Source organism: Lolium perenne, chromosome 2, assembly GCF_019359855.2.
Source record: "Lolium perenne isolate Kyuss_39 chromosome 2, Kyuss_2.0, whole genome shotgun sequence".
Classification (NCBI taxonomy): Eukaryota; Viridiplantae; Streptophyta; class Magnoliopsida; order Poales; family Poaceae; genus Lolium; species Lolium perenne.
Window position 1 is genome coordinate 91,560,686 of NC_067245.2, and position 17,957 is coordinate 91,578,642.

Genomic DNA, 17,957 nt, shown 5'->3' on the forward strand with positions numbered 1-17,957 from the left:
TGCGTAATGTAATCAATAACTACATCCTCGGACATAGCATCAATGTTTTATCCCTAGTGGCAACAGCACATCCACAACCTTAGAACTTTCTGTCACTGTCCCAGATTTAATGGAGGCATGAACCCACTATCGAGCATAAATACTCCCTCTTGGAGTTAAGAGCAAAAACTTGGCCAGAGCCTCTACTAATAACGGAGAGCATGCAAGATCATAAACAACACATAGGTAATAGATTGATAATCACCATAACATAGTATTCTCTATCCATCGGATCCCGACAAACACAACATATAGAGTTACAGATAGATGATCTTGATCATGTTAGGCAGCTCACAAGATCCAACAATGAAGCACATAAGGAGAAGACGACCATCTAGCTACTGCTATGGACCCATAGTCCAGGGGTGAACTACTCACACATCACTCCGGAGGCGATCATGGCGATGAAGAGTCCTCCGGGAGATGATTCCCCTCTCCGGCAGGGTGCCGGAGGCGATCTCCTGAATCCCCCGAGATGGGATTGGCGGCGGCGGCGTCTCAGTAAGGTTTTCCGTATCGTGGCTCTCGGTACAGGGGGTTTCACGACGGAGGCTTTAAGTAGGCGGAAGGGCAGGTCAAAGGGCGTCACGGGGGCCCCACACAACAGGGCCGCGCGGGCCCCTTGCTGGCCGCGCCGCCCTAGTGTGGCGGCGCCCCGTGGCCCCACTTCGTCTCCCCTCCGGTCTTCTGGAAGCTTCGTCTAAAAATAGGACCCTGGGCGTTGATTTCGTCCAATTTCGAGAATATTTCCTTACTAGGATTTCTGAAACCAAAAACAGCAGAAAACAGCAACTGGCTCTTCGACATCTCGTTAATAGGTTAGTGCCGGAAAATGCATAAATACGACATATAATGTGTATAAAACATGTAGATATCATCAATATTGTGGCATGGAACATAAGAAATTATCGATACATCGGAGACGTATCAGCATCCCCAAGCTTAGTTCCTGCTCGTCCCGAGCAGGTAAACGATAACAAAGATAATTTCTGGAGTGACATGCCATCATAACCTTGATCATACTATTGTAAGCATATGTAATGAATGCAGCGATCAAAACAATGGTAATGACATGAGTAAACAAATGAATCATAAAGCAAAGACTTTTCATGAATAGTACTTCAAGACAAGCATCAATAAGTCTTGCATAAGAGTTAACTCATAAAGCAATAAATCAAAGTAAAGGTATTGAAGCAACACAAAGGAAGATTAAGTTTCAGCGGTTGCTTTCAACTTATAACATGTATATCTCATGGATAGTGTCAACATAGAGTAATATAACAAGTGCAATATGCAAGTATGTAGGAATCAATGCACAGTTCACACAAGTGTTTGCTTCTTAAGGTGGAGAGAGATAGGTGAACTGACTCAACATAAAAGTAAAAGAAAGGTCCTTGAAAGAGGGAAGCATCGATTGCTATATTTGTGCTAGAGCTTTTATTTTGAAAACATGAAGCAATTTTGTCAACGGTAGTAATAAAGCATATGTATTATGTAAATTATATCTTACAAGTTGCAAGCCTCATGCATAGTGTACTAATAGTGCCCGCACCTTGTCCTAATTAGCTTGGGTTAACACGGATTATCATTGCATAACATATGTTTCAACCAAGTGTCACAAAGGGGTACCTCTATGCCGCCTGTACAAGGGTCTAAGGAGAAAGTTCGCATTGGATTTCTCGCTTTTGATCATTCTTCAACTTAGACACCCATACCGGGACAACATGGACAACAGATAATGGACTCCTCTTTTAATGCTTAAGCATTCAACAACAGTTAATATTCTCATAAGAGATTGAGGTTTTATGTCCAAACTGAAACTTCCACCATGATTCATGGCTTTAGTTAGCGGCCCAATGTTCTTCTCTAACAGTATGCATACTCAAACCATTTGATTGTGAAAACCGCCCTTACTTCAGACAAGACGAACATGCATAGCAACTCACATGATATTCAACAAAGAGTTGATGGCGTCCCCAGGAACATGGTTATCGCACAACAAGCAACTTAATAAGAGATAAAGTGCATAAGTACATATTCAATACCACAATAGTTTTTAAGGCTATTTTGTCCCATGAGCTATATATTGCAAAGGCGAATGATGGAAATTTAAAGGTAGCACTCAAGCAATTTACTTTGGAATGGCGGAGAAATACCATGTAGTAGGTAGGTATGGTGGACACAAATGGCATAGTGGTTGGCTCAAGGATTTTGGATGCATGAGAAGTATTCCCTCTCGATACAAGGTTTAGGCTAGCAAGGTTATTTGAAACAAACACAAGGATGAACCGGTGCAGCAAAACTCACATAAAAGACATATTGTAAACATTATAAGACTCTACACCGTCTTCCTTGTTGTTCAAAACTCAATACTAGAAATTATCTAGACTTTAGAGAGACCAAATATGCAAACCAAATTTTAGCAAGCTCTATGTATTTCTTCATTAATGGGTGCAAAGTATATGATGCAAGAGCTTAAACATGAGCACAACAATTGCCAAGTATCAAATTATTCAAGACATTTTAGAATTACTACATGTAGCATTTCCCGATTCCAACCATATAACAATTTAACGAAGAAGATTCAACCTTCGCCATGAATACTATGAGTAAAGCATAAGGACATATTTGTCCATATGCAACAGCGGAGCGTGTCTCTCTCCCACACAATGAATGCTAGGATCCATTTTATTCAAACAAAAACAAAAACAAAAACAAACAGACGCTCCAAGCAAAGCACATAAGATGTGACTGAATAAAAATATAGTTTCAGGGGAGGAACCTGATGATGTTGTCGATGAAGAAGGGGATGCCTTGGGCATCCCCAAGCTTAGACACTTGAGTCTTCTTAAAATATGCAGGGGTGAACCACCGGGGCATCCCCAAGCTTAGAGCTTTCACTCCTCTTGATCATAGTATATCATACTCCTCTCTTGACCCTTGAAAACTTCCTTCACACCAAACTTCAAGCAAACTCATTAGAGGGTTAGTGCACAATCAAAAATTCACATGTTCAGAGGTGACACAATCATTCTTAACACTTCTGGACATTGCACAAAGCTACTGGACACTAATGGATCAAAGAAATTCATCCAACATAGCAAAAGAGGCAATGCGAAATAAAAGGCAGAATCTGTCAAAAACAGAACATTCCGTAAAGACGAACCTGGAAGGGGCACTTAACTTGCTCAAACGGAAAAACTCAAAACTAATGAAAGTTGCGTACATATCTGAGGATCACGCACGTAAATTTGCAGATTTTTTTTTGATTTTTTTTACAGGGACTTCTGCGCGAATTCGTGACAGACAGCAATGCTGTTTCTGTGCAGCAATCCAAATCTAGCATCAACTTTACCATAGAGACTTTACTTGGCACAAAAACATGATAAGGAGAGGTTGCTACAGTAGTAAACAACTTCCAAGACTCAAATATAAAACAAAGTACTGTAGTAAAAACATGGGTTGTCTCCCATAAGCGCTTTTCTTTAACGCCTTTCAGCTAGGCGCAGAAAGTGTGAATCAAGTATTATCAAGAGATGAAGCATCGACATTACCTTGGGTGTCGGGAGTTTTATCAATTTTAGGCCTATAATAATTCTTTGGTTTAGGCACCTTAGAGACATACATGAATTTTTGCTCTTTACCCACATAAGCTTTCTCCTTGTATTTAAGAGAAGAAAAAGTTGAACCCAAGGTTCCCATAGCTTTTTCAAGTTCGCCAATCCTATTGATTTGATTATCATGGTCAACACAAGTTCCTAGGACACTAATTCTTTCATCAATTCCTTCTAAGGATTTATCAAGTTCATCCGTTTTATCAAGTAACATTTCCAATTTAGTTTCAACACTTGGAATTTTTTTCTCTATGGCTTCCAACTTTTTCATGACGTCCTCAAGAGAGATTTTAATTTTAGTTTCATTAGCAGGTGATATTCCAACTAGACTCTCAATGATGCAACTAGCTTCTAAAGCAGGAGTACCTAGGAAATTATCCCCCGAAAGAGTATCAAGAACATACCTATTCCAACTAGATATACCAACATAAAAATTGCTAAGTAGGATAATAGTGGAGTGTTTCTTAGTGCACCTATGATGAGCATCACTAATTCTATACCAAGCATCTTTAAAACTTTCTCCACCTTGTTGTTTAAACGAACGAACTTCAACTTCAGGATTACCCATTTTAGCAGTAGTAAATAACGCAAACTAGATAAAGTAAATGCAAGTAACTAATTTTTTTTTGTGTTTTTGATATAGATAACAAGATAGTAAATAAAGTAAAGCTAGCAACTAATTTTTTTGTGTTTTGTTTAAGTGCAGCAAACAAAGTAGTAAATAAAATAAAGCAATACAAAAACAAAGTAAAGAGATTGGATTGTGGAGACTCCCCTTGCAGCGTGTCTTGATCTCCCCGGCAACGGCGCCAGAAATTTGCTTGATGCGTGTAGTTGACACGTCCGTTGGGAACCCCAAGAGGAAGGTGTGATAAGCACAGTAGCAAGTTTCCCTCAGTAAGAAACCAAGGTTTAATCGAACCAGTAGGAGTCAAGAAGCACGTTGAAGGTTGATGGCGGCGGGATGTAGTGCGGCGCAACACCAGGGATTCCAGCGCCAACGTGGAACCTGCACAACACAACCAAAGTACTTTGCCCCAACGAAACAGTGAGGTTGTCAATCTCACCGGCTTGCTGTAACAAAGGATTAGATGTATAGTGTGGATGATGATTGTTTGCGAAGAACAGTAAAACAAGTATTGCAGCAGATTGTATTCAATGTAAAGAATAGGACCGGGGTCCACAGTTCACTAGAGGTGTCTCTCCCATAAGATAAATAGCATGTTGGGTGAACAAATTACAGTCGGGCAATTGACAAATAGAGAGGGCATGACAATGCACATACATGACATGATAAATATTGTGAGATTTAATTGGGCATTACGACAAAGTACATAGACCGCTATCCAGCATGCATCTATGCCTAAAAAGTCCACCTTCAGGTTATCATCCGAACCCCTTCCGGTATTAAGTTGCAAACAACAGACAATTGCATTAAGTATGGTGCGTAATGTAATCAATAACTACATCCTCGGACATAGCATCAATGTTTTATCCCTAGTGGCAACAGCACATCCACAACCTTAGAACTTTCTGTCACTGTCCCAGATTTAATGGAGGCATGAACCCACTATCGAGCATAAATACTCCCTCTTGGAGTTAAGAGCAAAAACTTGGCCAGAGCCTCTACTAATAACGGAGAGCATGCAAGATCATAAACAACACATAGGTAATAGATTGATAATCACCATAACATAGTATTCTCTATCCATCGGATCCCACAAACACAACATATAGAATTACAGATAGATGATCTTGATCATGTTAGGCAGCTCACAAGATCCAACAATGAAGCACATAAGGAGAAGATGACCATCTAGCTACTGCTATGGACCCATAGTCCAGGGGTGAACTACTCACACATCACTCCGGAGGCGATCATGGCGATGAAGAGTCCTCCGGGAGATGATTCCCCTCTCCGGCAGGGTGCCGGAGGCGATCTCCTGAATCCCCCGAGATGGGATTGGCGGCGGCGGCGTCTCAGTAAGGTTTTCCGTATCGTGGCTCTCGGTACATGGGGTTTCGCGACGGAGGCTTTAAGTAGGCGGAAGGGCAGGTCAAAGGGCGTCACGGGGGCCCCACACAACAGGGCCGCGCGGACCCCTTGCTGGCCGCGCCGCCCTAGTGTGGCGGCGCCCCGTGGCCCCACTTCGTCTCCCCTCCGGTCTTCTGGAAGCTTCGTCTAAAAATAGGACCCTGGGCGTTGATTTCGTCCAATTCCGAGAATATTTCCTTACTAGGATTTCTGAAACCAAAAACAGCAGAAAACAGCAACTGGCTCTTCGGCATCTCGTTAATAGGTTAGTGCCGGAAAATGCATAAATACGACATATAATGTGTATAAAACATGTAGATATCATCAATAATGTGGCATGGTACATAAGAAATTATCGATACGTCGGAGACGTATCAGTCTCAAGCCTCGATTTGTAGCCCGATCTCACGAATTTACCAAGAACATGAGGGGGGAGGGACGGACACGAAGAACACGGCGAAGAACACGATGAACGCACGCAAAGCACACACCAACCCGATACAGTTCTGGTTTACTCCCGATAACCCGAACCGCTATCCCGATGGAATCTCTCGAGGGAAAGACACAAGGTTGAATCCTCGAGAGAAAGATCAGTATACAATCGATAGTCACACGAGTGAGAGACCGAGGTAGAATCACAAGTATGAAAGAACGATCATATGAGGAGTGCCTTGATACAATAGATTTGGTAATCTAAGGAGGGGGTTTCTCTAATCCCAAGGGGATGGTGGAGGCATAAGCCTAGGTTCTCTCAAGTTCAACTCTACCAAATGAAGGGGGAAGTGGGAGCCTATATATAGGGAGCCACTAAGGAGGGGTAGTTTAGGCATACAAAGGGATAAAGGTAGCACTTCTCGTATCATTCCGGCAGTAAGTTCGGCGGGGCCAAGCATGGCGCCGGTATTCCTCGACAGGGGTTCTGGCGCGTCGGTTCGTACGCTGGACTGGTTCGGCGTGGGGGCTGATACGTCTCCGACGTATCGATAATTTCTTATGTTCCATGCCACATTATTGATGATATCTACATGTTTTATGCATACTTTATGTCATTATTATGCGTTTTCCGGAACTAACCTATTGACGAGATGCCGAAGGGCCAGTTGCTGTTTTCTGCTATTTTTTGTTTCAGAAATCCTAGTAAGGAAATATTCTCGGAATTGGACGAAATCAACGCCCAGCATCTTAGAATCCCCGGGAGCTTCCAGAACACCCGAGAGCCGCCAGAGAGGGGCCACAGGGGGCCCACACATGGTGGCGGCGCGGCCCAGGAGGGGGGCGCGCCGCCCTAGTGTCTGGTGGCCCCAGACCCCTTCTGACGCCGCCCTTTCTCCTACTTAAAGTCTCCGTCGCGAAAATCCTACCACGTTCGACGAAACCAGAGAAAACCTTCCAGAGCCGCCGCCATCGCGAAGCCAAGATCTGGAGGACAGGAGTCTCTGTTCCGGCACGCCTCCGGGACGGGGAAGTGCCCCCGGAAGGCTTCTCCATCGACACCACCGCCATCTTCATCAACGCTGCTGTCTCCCATGAGGAGGGAGTAGTTCTCCATCGAGGCTCGGGGCTGTACCGGTAGCTATGTGGTTCATCTCTCTCCTATGTACTTCAATACAATAATCTCATGAGCTGCCTTACATGATTGAGATTCATATGATGATGCTTGTAATCTAGATGTCATTATGCTAGTCAAGTGGATTTTACTTATGTGATCTCCGGAGACTCCTTGTCCCACGTGTGTAAAGGTGACAGTGTGTGCACCGTGTGGGTCTCTTAGGCTATATTTCACAGAATACTTATTCACTGTTATGAATGGCATAGTGAAGTGTTATTTATATCTCTTTATGATTGCAATATGTTTTGTATCACAATTTATCTGTGTGCTACTCTAGTGATGTTATTAAAGTAGTTTATTCCTCCTGCACGGTGTAATGGTGACAGTGTGTGCATCGTGTAGTACTTAGCGTAGGCTATGATTGTGATCTCTTGTAGATTATGAAGTTAACTATTGCTATGATAGTATTGATGTGATCTATTCCTCCTTTCGTAGTATGAAGGTGACAGTGTGCATGCTATGTTAGTACTTGGTTTGGTTATGTTGATCTGTTATGCACTCTAAGGTTATTTAAATATGAACATTGAATATTGTGGAGCTTGTTAACTCCGGCATTGAGGGTTCGTGTAATCCTACACAGTTAGTGGTGTTCATCATCCAACAAGAGGGTGTAGAGTCTAGCATCTATCTATTTATTCTGTTATGTGATCAATGTTGAGAGTGTCCGCTAGTGAAAGTATGATCCCTAGGCCTTGTTCCTAAATACTGCTATCGCTGCTTGTTTACTGTTTTACTACATCTTTACTTTCTACAATATTACTACCATCAACTGCACGCCAGCAAGCACTTTTCTGGCGCCGTTACTACTGCTCATATTCATTCATACCACTTGTATTTCACTATCTCTTCGCCGAACTAGTGCACCTATTAGGTGTGTTGGGGACACAAGAGACTTCTTGCTTTGTGGTTGCAGGGTTGCATGAGAGGGATATCTTTGACCTCTTCCTCCCTGAGTTCGATAAACCTTGGGTGATCCACTTAAGGGAAACTTGCTGCTGTTCTACAAACCTCTGCTCTTGGAGGCCCAACACTGTCTACAAGAATAGAAGCACCCGTAGACATCAAGCACTTTTCTGGCGCCGTTGCCGGGGAGGAAAGGTAAAAGGCACTCATACTCTGGTCCCAGGTAAAGTACTTTTCTGGCGCCATTGTGTGTGTGCTCGAAGCTATTTCCTTTAGATCCTGCAATTGCATCTTTTTGTTTCTTGTTTACACTAGTTTGGCATAATGGACAACAGTGAGCTTCTTATTCTATTTCCTGATTTAAGACATGGATGGTTTGATGCGAAAATTAAAAAACCCATGGAACATATTAGTATGAACACTTTGAATACCATTGTTGCTAATGATATAGAAAGTTCTAAGCTTGGGGAAGCTGGTTCTGATGAGCATGATCTTTTTAGTCCCCCAAGCATTGAGGAGAAAATTTACTTTGATGATACTTTGCCTCCTATTTATGATGATGATAGTAGTCTTTTAGTACCGCCTGTTATGGAGGATAAATTTGATTATGATTACAATATGCCTCCTATATTTGATGATGAGAATAATAATGATAGCTACTTTGTTGAATTTGCTCCCACTATTACCAATAAAATTGACTATGCTTATGTGGAGGGTAATGATACTTTTATGCATGTGAATAAAGATGTTTTATGTGATACTTATATTGTTGAGTTTGCTCATGATGCTACTGAAAATTATTATGAGAGAGGGAAATATGGTTGTAAAAAATTTCATGTTACTAAAACACCTCTCTATATGCTGAAATTTTTGAAGTTACACTGTTTTTATCTTCCTATGCTTGTTACTTTGCTCTTCATGAACTTGTTTATTTACAAGATTCCTATGCATAGGAAGCATGTTAGACTTAAATGTGTTTTGAATTTGCTTCTTGATGCTCTCTTTTGCTTCAACTCTTATTTCTTGCGCGAGCATCATTAAAATTGCTGAGCCCATCTTAATGGCTATAAAGAAAGAACTTCTTGGGAGATAACCCATGTGTTTATTTTGTTACAGTACTTTTATTTTGTATTTGTGTCTTGGAAGTTGTTACTACTGTATCAACCTCTCCTTATCTAATTTTATTGCATTGTTGTGCCAAGTAAAGTCTTTGATAGCAAGGTTGATACTAGATTTGGATTACTGCGCAGAAATAGATTTCTGTCTGTCACGAATCTGGGCAGAATTCTCTGCAGGTAACTCAGAAAAATCTGCCAATTTACGTGCGTGATACTCAGATATGTACGCAACTTTCATTCAATTTGGGCATTTTCATCTGAGCAAGTATGGTGCCACTTTAAAATTCGTCTTTACGGACTGTTCTGTTTGGACAGATTCTGCCTTTTATTTCGCATTGCCTCTTTTGCTGTGTTGGGTGGATTTCTTTGTTCCATTACCTTCCAGTAGCTTTGGGCAATGTCCAGAAGTGTTAAGAATGATTGTGTCACCTCTGAACATGTGAATTTTTGATTATGCACTAACCCTCTAATGAGTTTGTTTCGAGTTTGGTGTGGAGGAAGTTTTCAAGGGTCAAGAGAGGAGGATGATATACTATGATCAAGAAGAGTGAAGAGTCTAAGCTTGGGGATGCCCCGGTGGTTCATCCCTGCATATTTCAAGAAGACTCAAGCATCTAAGCTTGGGGATGCCCAAGGCATCCCCTTCTTCTATCAGGTTTCTTTTCTTGAAACTATATTTTTATTCCATCACATCTTATGTGCTTTGCTTGGAGCGTCGGTTTGTTTTTGTTTTTGTTTTTGTTTGAATAAAATGGATCCTAGCATTCATTGTGTGGGAGAGAGACACGCTCCGCTATTGCATATGGACAAATATGTCCTTAGGCTTTACTCATAGTATTCATGGCGAAGGTTGAATCTTCTTCGTTAAATTGTTATATGGTTGGAATCGGGAAATGCTACATGTAGTAATTCTAAAATGTCTTGAATAATTTGATACTTGGCAATTGTTGTGCTCATGTTTAAGCTCTTGCATCATATACTTTGCACCCATTAATGAAGAAATACATAGAGCTTGCTAAAATTTGGTTTGCATATTTGGTCTCTCTAAAGTCTAGATAATTTCTAGTATTGAGTTTTGAACAACAAGGAAGACGGTGTAGAGTCTTATAATGTTTACAATATGTCTTTTATGTGAGTTTTGCTGCACCGGTTCATCCTTGTGTTTGTTTCAAATAACCTTGCTAGCCTAAACCTTGTATCGAGAGGGAATACTTCTCATGCATCCAAAATCCTTGAGCCAACCACTATGCCATTTGTGTCCACCATACCTACCTACTACATGGTATTTCTCCGCCATTCCAAAGTAAATTGCTTGAGTGCTACCTTTAAATTTCCATCATTCGCCTTTGCAATATATAGCTCATGGGACAAAATAGCCTTAAAAACTATTGTGGTATTGAATATGTAGTTATGTGTCTTATTTCTTAATAAGTTGCTTGTTGAGCGGTAACCATGTTTTCTGGGGACGCCATCAACTTTTTACCTTTGTTGAATATCATGTGAATTGCTATGCATGTTCGTATTGTCTGAAGTAAGGGCGGTTTTCACAATCAAATGGTTTGAGTATGCATACTGTTAGAGAAGAACATTGGGCCGCTAACTAAAGCCATGAATCATGGTGGAAGTTTCAGTTTGGACATAAAACCTCAATCTCTTATGAGAATATTATCTGTTGTTGAATGCTTAAGCATTAAAAGAGGAGTCCATTATCTGTTGTCTATGTTGTCCCGGTATGGGTGTCTAAGTTGAAGAATGATCAAAAGCGAGAAATCCAATGCGAACTTTCTCCTTAGACCCTTGTACAGGCGGCATAGAGGTACCCCTTTGTGACACTTGGTTGAAACATATGTTATGCAATGATAATCCGTGTTAATCCGAGCTAATTAGGACAAGGTGCAGGCACTACTAGTATACTATGCATGAGGCTTGCAACTTGTAAGATATAATTTACATGATACATATGCTTTATTACTACCGTTGACAAAATTGTTTCATGTTTTCAAAATAAAAGCTCTAGCACAAATATAGCAATCGATGCTTTCCTCTTTGAAGGACCTTTCTTTTACTTTTATGTTGAGTCAGTTCACCTATTTCTCTCCACCTCAAGAAGCAAACACTTGTGTGAACTGTGCATTGATTCCTACATACTTGCATATTGCACTTGTTATATTACTTTATGTTGACACTATCCATGAGATATACATGTTATAAGTTGAAAGCAACCGCTGAAACTTAATCTTCCTTTGTGTTGCTTCAATACCTTTACTTTGATTTATTGCTTTATGAGTTAACTCTTATGCAAGACTTATTGATGCTTGTCTTGAAGTACTATTCATGAAAAATCTTTGCTTTATGATTCATTTGTTTACTCATGTCATTACCATTGTTTTGATCGCTGCATTCATTACATATGCTTACAATAGTATGATCAAGGTTATGATGGCATGTCACTCCAGAAATTATCTTTGTTATCGTTTACCTGCTCGGGACGAGCAGGAACTAAGCTTGGGGATGCGGATACGTCTCCGACGTATCGATAATTTCTTATGTTCCATGCAACATTATTGATGATATCTACATGTTTTATGCATACTTTATGTCATTATTATGCGTTTTCCGGAACTAACCTATTGACGAGATGCCAAAGGGCCAGTTGCTGTTTTCTGCTGTTTTTGGTTTCAGAAATCCTAGTAAGGAAATATTCTCGGAATTGGACGAAATCAACGCCCAGCATCTTAGAATCCCCGGGAGCTTCCAGAACACCCGAGAGCCGCCAGAGAGGGGCCACAGGGGGCCCACACATGGTGGCGGCGCGGCCCAGGAGGGGGGCGCGCCGCCCTAGTGTCTGGTGGCCCCAGACCCCTTCTGACACCGCCCTTCTGCCTACTTAAAGTATCCGTCGTGAAAACCCTACCACGTTCGACGAAACCAGAGAAAACCTTCCAGAGCCGCCGCCATCGCAAAGCCAAGATCTGGGGGACAGGAGTCTCCGTTCCGGCACGCCGCCGGGACGGGGAAGTGCCCCCGGAAGGCTTCTCCATCGACACCACCGCCATCTTCATCAACGCTGCTGTCTCCCATGAGGAGGGAGTAGTTCTCCATCGAGGCTCGGGGCTGTACCGGTAGCTATGTGGTTCATCTCTCTCCTATGTACTTCAATACAATAATCTCATGAGCTGCCTTACATGATTGAGATTCATATGATGATGCTTGTAATCTAGATGTCATTATGCTAGTCAAGTGGATTTTACTTATGTGATCTCCGGAGACTCCTTGTCCCACGTGTGTAAAGGTGACAGTGTGTGCACCGTGTGGGTCTCTTAGGCTATATTTCACAGAATACTTATTCACTGTTATGAATGGCATAGTGAAGTGCTTATTTATATCTCTTTATGATTGCAATGTGTTTTGTATCACAATTTATCTGTGTGCTACTCTAGTGATGTTATTAAAGTAGTTTATTCCTCGTGCACGGTGTAATGGTGACAGTGTGTGCATCGTGTAGTACTTGGCGTAGGCTATGATTGTGATCTCTTGTAGATTATGAAGTTAACTATTGCTATGATAGTATTGATGTGATCTATTCCTCCTTTCGTAGTGTGAAGGTGACAGTGTGCATGCTATGTTAGTACTTGGTTTGGTTATGTTGATCTGTTATGCACTCTAAGGTTATTTAAATATGAACATTGAATATTGTGGAGCTTGTTAACTCCGGCATTGAGGGTTCGTGTAATCCTACACAGTTAGTGGTGTTCATCGTCCAACAAGAGGGTGTAGAGTCTAGCATCTATCTATTTATTCTGTTATCTGATCAATGTTGAGAGTGTCCACTAGTGAAAGTATGATCCCTAGGCCTTGTTCCTAAATACTGCTATCGCTGCTTGTTTACTGTTTTACTGCATCTTTACTTCCTACAATATTACTACCATCAACTGCACGCCAGCAAGCACTTTTCTGGCGCCGTTACTACTACTCATATTCATTCATACCACTTGTATTTCACTATCTCTTCGCCGAACTAGTGCACCTATTAGGTGTGTTGGGGACACAAGAGACTTCTTGCTTTGTGGTTGCAGGGTTGCATGAGAGGGATATCTTTGACCTCTTCCTCCCTGAGTTCGATAAACCTTGGGTGATCCACTTAAGGGAAACTTGCTGCTGTTCTACAAACCTCTGCTCTTGGAGGCCCAACACTGTCTACAAGAATAGAAGCACCCGTAGACATCAGGGGCCTGCAGTGCCGGTTTGAGCACCGGTTTCACCAGCTCTTCTTCCTTCTCCTCGACGATCTCTTCCATGTTTCCATGACCTCGGCCTTGAGTCCTCAAGCATCCATGGCGTCCTCCACTTCCTTTGTACTTGGTGATGTATTCCTATCATGGTCATATGACGGAGGATGAAGTAGCATACCATTAATGAGAGACATTTGTAAGCACGCATAAAGGAGAAGATTCACCTTGACGTGTCGGCGTTGACGCACATGATGCGGTGGAGACTGAAGGTCGGACTGCATCACACGACATCATGGAGGATCTCACTACATACCAACAAACATTCTGGCTAGCCGACAACATACCTCGAGCTTTTCTCTTTTCATCACCTTGGTCAATATATCAGCCTCATTGTCATCTATGTGCCCCTTCTCAATCTGTATTTTCCTGGAATTCAACACATCTCGAATCCAATGGTGGGGTACATCAATATGCTTCAACCTCAAATGAAAACTTGCATTCTTGCTTAGTTGGATATCACTCCGGTTGTCATAAAACGACACATACTTGTCTTGCTTAAATCCAAGATCACAAGCCAATCGTTCCAGCCACAATAGCTCCGTGCACACCTCTGTTTGTGTGATGAACTCGGCTTTAGTTGTGTTCAGTGCCATACACTTTTGTAACCTACTTTGCCATGCCAATATTCCCCTAAATGGTTAATCAAACTACCTGAAGTAGACTTTCTGCCATCAATATCTCTAGCCAAGTCTGAATATGAATAAGCAATCGACTCTTTTTGAAAGGAATACGGTAGGGGAAGCACCTACAGTGATTTTTTTTTTCAATAATAAGAACCCAAATTCGCATCCGTGTGGACTTGAACCTAGGTGGCTGGGTTGTACATCCACTTCCCTAACCAAGTGAGCTAAGCTCACTTCTTAAGCAATCGGCTCTGACACCTTAGCACCAAAAAAGAACTTCAAATTTGTGGTTCCCGGGAGATACATCAAAAACCGCTTGACGACTTGCCAATGCGGTAAACCTGGATTAGACATAAATTTGCTCGTAGTTCTAACCGCTTCAGCAATGTCAGTTTGTGTGCACACCATACCATACATCAAACTCCCAACCACTTGTGCATAAGGAACATTCTGTATTTCCTTTTGCATCTTGTCAATGGAGGTACATTGCTTTTTTGCTCAACTTGAAATGAGCTGCTAGTGGACAACTTACTTCCCTTTTCTTGTACATGTTGATGTTGCGAAGTACTTTTTCAATATAGTTCTCCTGAGATAAATACAACTTGTTGGATTTTCTGTCTCTCTCAATTCTCCTGCGCATACTATATTTTTGTTGGACCTAATTTTTTCGTGGCAAAATTTTTGCTCAACTATTTATTTAGTCTAGCAATCCTACAGAAATTCTTCCCAACAATTAAGATATCATCAACATATGATAAAATCATCACATGAGAACCTATACATAAATACATAATGGTTTGAGATACACCTCTTGTATCCTTGCTCCCTCGTGACAGATTCAAACTTCATGTACCATTGTCTTGGTGCTTGTTTTAGGCCATAGAGTTTTTTCCTTCATTTTGCTCACATACTTCTTTTCCTTTAACAAGAAAGCCCTCAGTCTACTACATGTAAATTTCTTCCTCCAACTCTCCATATAAGAAAGTTATCTTCACATAAATTTGCTCAACCTCCAAGTTGAGACTTGCTTCCATGCCAAGGATCATTCTCATAGATTTCATCTTCACCACCGAAGAAAATATTTCGTCAAAATCAATAATTTTTTTTGGTTGGATCCTTTCACAACTAGCCTGGCCTTGTACGATGTGACGCGTGCTCTTCTTTCTTGATTATGTAGATCCACTTTTTTCAGAACTTTCTTGACCTTAGGTAACTTTTGACACACATAGAGTAGGGAAAATCCCTACTATGTCATTTTCTTGCCCTTAGGTAACTTCAATAGCTCATAAGTATGATTCATATGCAAGGAATCCATCCCTTCTTGCGTAACATTATTCCAATCCTTATTCTCACTTTTCACCGCCTCTGACAACACTCAGGTTCTGAACCATCAGACAATAACACCACATATTGATATGATGCATTCCTAATGAAGGAACACAACCACTGCTGGACCGTCTAAGTGGATTTGTTGGTGGACTACCTGATGTTGGTGCTTCTTGCTTATCGTGGTCATCTTCTTCAGTATTATCATACTCTTGCTGCTGGGGAGAATCTTCATCACTTGCACCATTATGTGCATCACCTTGCACATCTTCTGCATCATCATAATTAGTTTTTTGGTGAGCTGAATTTGCAGGACCTGGTTGGGATTATTTATGTCTTGATGTTGTCTTTGAGAAGGAACATCCAACAGAGTTAACTCTAGAGCTTTCTCCTTTATATTCACAATATCCAAAATTGTTTGGTGTTCAATAAACACAACATCACAACTTCTCACAACATTCCTTTCTATTGGATCATTCAAATCACCTCCATAGCGAAGAGATATGCACTATCATGTCTTCAAATCAAGCTTCGACCTTTTATCTTGAGGGATATGAAAAAACCTTACACCCAAAAAACTTCAGGTGATCATACGAGGCAACATCCTTTCCATAATAGACCATGTTGGGGACATCTCCCTGCAATAGATAACTTTGTGAGAGAATAATAAGATAAACTGCATTTGACAAAGCCTCTCCCCAATAATGTTTCGGTAAATTTGCACTTGATAGAAAGCATCTAACTCTCCCAATGATTATCTTTTCCATCCTTTCAGCAAGACCATTCAGTTGTGGTTTCTTCAGATGAGTAAATTGGTGCATAATTCTTTTTCCTTGTAATATGTATCAAATGGTCCAATATACTCTACCTCATTATCAGTGCGAAGGCATTGATCTTATTCTCAGTTTCCTCTCAACCGAGACTTGGAATTTCTTGAATACAGTACTTGATCTTTGGTCTTCAAAACATAGACCCAAAGTTTTTTTTGGAGAAGTCATCAAAAAATGTGACAAAATACTTTGCTCCACCCATTTCCTTGCCGACATTTTACAAAGATTGGAATGTACAAAGTCCAAAGCCTCGTGCTTCTTGAGAGGAGGCTGACTCTTCAGTTCAACTCTATGTTGCTTCCTTGCTGGACAATCTGAACATTTCTTGTTGTGAACGCCTTTCACACCTTTGAACAAATTTTTCTTCACTAGCGTTGCCATCCTCTTCTCACTCATGTGCCCAAGTCTCTTGTGCCATAAAGCACAAGCATCCTCTTCTGCAATGCATTGACACAAGCAACAAAAATCTTAGCATGGATATGATGCAAAACTAAAACCATGTTACCTTTAGTGAGCCTGCACTATGCATTTTGAAATCTTCTCAAGTACCCATCTCCATCAAGCAACCCAACCGAGATAATGTTGGGTCGTAGGGCCCCAACATGCATGGCCAACTTGACGACTAGTGTGGTACCATTTTCAGTCTCCAATTACACATTTCCTCTTCCAACGATTTGTGCTCTATCATTGTTTCCCATCTTCATAACACAAAAATCACCCGGTGTATAGTTTGTGAACAACTCTCTATGGAATGTAACATGTATGGTAGCACCGCTGCAAAGCATGTATGTAATTTTCCGGTATCCAAGTCACATCACCATCTGCAAGGTTGAAGGACTTATCATAAAATAAAGTAATTCTCTCCTCGACAATGGAATCATTGCTGCCATCACGTTCTTCATCCATAAGAAACATGATTTTCTCAACTGCAGCAATTCTACCCTCACTATCATTGTCAATGTTTGTTTGTCTCTAAACTTGCTTCTCATTTACTTTCTTTTTATCCTTCTTTCATTGTTCACAATGGATATTGATGTGGACCTTATCATGGCAGTGATGGCACACCAAATCAGCATACTTGCCTTTTGATTTTCTTCTACTTCTTCCTTCATCCTTACTCAGACCTCTATTATTGCTTCTCCCCAATGACTGAGTCACCAACACTTCTGAGTGCGAGGCAGAATTTTCCTTATCAGCAACTATTCCGGACTCTTCATTTAATTAGTACCTTGGTCTTCACAAGGTTCCAAGTGACAACGGTAATGAGCCAAGTAGCAGAAAGGCTCTCACTTCATCTTCAAATGTGATTCTAATTGAAGATATCTGATTTATAACGCCCTAAAATTCATTTACATGATCTGCATTTGGAGTACCCTTCTTGTACCTCAAACACATCAATTTCTTGATCAAGAACATCTTGTTGCTACCTTCTTTGCGAGCATAAAACCCCTCCAATTTCATCCGTAAGGTGTATGCCCATGTCTCATCAATGATATGGTTCAAAATATTGTCATCGAACCACTGTCAAATGAACCCACGAGCTTGTAGATGAAGTACATCCCACTGAT